We start from the raw sequence: 2,850 nt of genomic DNA on the forward strand, positions 1-2,850 counted from the left end.
CTTCTCTTATACTATAGTAGCATAGGCTACCCCCACAGAGAGAGAAAGAGAAAAGATACAAGGCTTCTTTTATGTTGTTCTATTCTATATGTATATCTCTGCAGTGTTTTCTGGCATCTTTTAGAACAATTCCTTCTGATTAGCTGAGATTACCATTTTGTTTCTTTCCTCCTCTGTTATAAATGGTCAGCTGCCTGAATACCCCAAAATAAATATCCCATTTATGATTCAATCCCCGTACCACTATTCCTCATTCTTTCTCCACAGTCTTTTTTGTACTACACATTACACATATACATACCATACATTATATTTATTTAATTAAATCTAATCATTCACATTATTATTATTATTATTATTATTATTATTATTAATTTGAAAATACATACGCATATATGTACCACTAGCTAGGTTATGTATTTGACTTTTTTTTCCAACTATAGATTTAAGGACATAGTACTAGACTACTATGTCCGTGAATAGATAACATAGTGGCCCCATTCATAAAATCTTATGCTTTATTGCAACTCATAGACCAATTAATTGCTTTGTGTATGTTCAATTGTTCATTCTCAATTCTCGTATACTGATTAATGAAATGCAAGTGATTAATAATAAGAATAAGTGAAGTTGGGGAATGATATAATACTATTGTCTACTACGTTTGTAGCTTGTGTGTGTTGGCTTCTTTATGTTACAGTAATACACTATTCAACTATTGACGGTTGTTTACTGTTTAATAATAATAATAATAATAATGTGTAAATGAATCAATGACAAATTTGAATTTGGAAGATGCAGTAGTTCGCTTCTTTCTACGTTATCTCCTGGAATTTTATTTTCCCTTATGACTTTATTGCATCCAATTATGTGACTCATCTACTTATATTATTGATATTTACAGTATAAAAGACAAATTTTGTAATTTTTATTAATTAGAATAAAAGATGATGTACACAAAATTAGTACTATATATTATTCTTAAAAAAAAGGGTAGAAATAGTATATTTTAAGAGAATTCATCTTTTATTTAAAAACATAATTAAAACAATTCAGGGTTGTAAGTATAATGTTTATTTGTACGAAATCTTTGCATGTAGTAATTTAAATTTCCATTTAGATTTGATAAGCCAAAGAAATAAAATTATTGATTCATTTACAATAATTTTTAAAACTTCAATTATTATTCTCTAATTTGTGTGTTATGTTGACCAATATATATTATTATTTCCTGTCATTTGTGATGAGCAGTGAGATGACCAAAAGTGTTTTATTGTTGTTTTTTTAAATGAATTTTGTAGTACAAATACTTTATTGTATTATTAAATAGACAAATATAAACATTAAGCTAATAATAAATTTGATAAAATTGATTGATTGATTGATTTGGATGGAGCACTCCAGCTGTTGATAGAAGACAATGGTTCAGAGTTGAAATTCCACATACGGAATTTTAATTTTTCATCACGTATTCACGTTGACGTAGAGATCCTTCCAACGATCCTAGCCGTTCATCTTTCATGGGTTATTTTCGAGGTTCCACTGCCATCCATGCCTTTGATTTATTTTTTAGTGTTGTCAACTTTCCATCGCAAATTTCTTTCTAGCTATCTAGCTAGCACAATTTTTTCTAACTTCTTTCCTAGCTAGCTTTGATTTTAATTAATTAATTAATTTATTGTTTAAAATAATGCACGTAATTAACAGTATTAAATAATTTATTTCATATATACATTTGTGTGTTTGACTTATATATATATATAAATAAATAAATTGGTCATTTCATTATTTGTTTTATTTATTTATTTATTATTCCTTGGTTTGACAAGAAAGGTATTCCCCTCAGGACTTTAACCGAAATGTCTACTCAGATACTGAGGCATGCATTTTAAGTTTTTCTTCTCTTTTAGGACACACAGATGTGATACAATATTCCTCATCATCATCTCCATCTATTTTGTCAAGATTATTTGGAACACCCTCTATAATATTAAGGTTATTTATTTTAATTTTTTTAAGAGTATCCTCCAATGCCATGATATATATCTTGAATTCTTGATGCAGAATTTGAAACAACTTTCATTCATAAAGTAGACTAACATACTCTATGGTATTCACAAAGACTTAAAAAAATTGTATACTCATTATTGTTGTTGGAAGATAGTAGTAAAAGCAAAAGGGAGTTAATAGAATGATTAAGTCACTTGTCTATTATTTAAGTATTGAGCTTTTAAAATAAAAATGACAAGTTAATAACTCCTAAATATGTAGTGCGCATACCACGCGTACTCTAATAACGTATAATAATCATATAGAAAAGTAGAAGTAACCAACAATATTTTTGAACAATGTGTAAATAATGTGAATTAATAGGATTAAAAGAGTAAATTTAATTAGTAACATTAAATTAGGATATAGTGTATTTTTATTTGATTAGTGGTTGTTCATATTGTTTAAGATAGTCATTATTTACCTATCACTCCCCTAATCATATTATATTTTCAATCTGATATTAAGAAAAAAAATCATACAAATATTTAACTATTCTTCTATTTATCACAAAATAATGGAATATACATAAATCGTAGTGCAACACTTGTTTTCAATTTATTTTTTATTTTTCTTTTTGGAGGAAATTCCAAAGTAAATTTGGAGTTAGAAGACATTTTAGTCATACAAAAAAATAAGATGATTATAGCTATATAGAATTTAAATTCCACATAATAAGAGTTAACATTCAGATGTGAAATAAAGAATAAGTAAGAAAAGTATACATAATAAGTTATGATTATGCTACGTGTACATTAAAATCAGTCATCAAAATTAGTTATTAATATATTTATATGTTAG

This window comes from Arachis ipaensis, chromosome B09 (genome assembly GCF_000816755.2).
Source record: "Arachis ipaensis cultivar K30076 chromosome B09, Araip1.1, whole genome shotgun sequence".
In the NCBI taxonomy this organism is placed as follows: domain Eukaryota; kingdom Viridiplantae; phylum Streptophyta; class Magnoliopsida; order Fabales; family Fabaceae; genus Arachis; species Arachis ipaensis.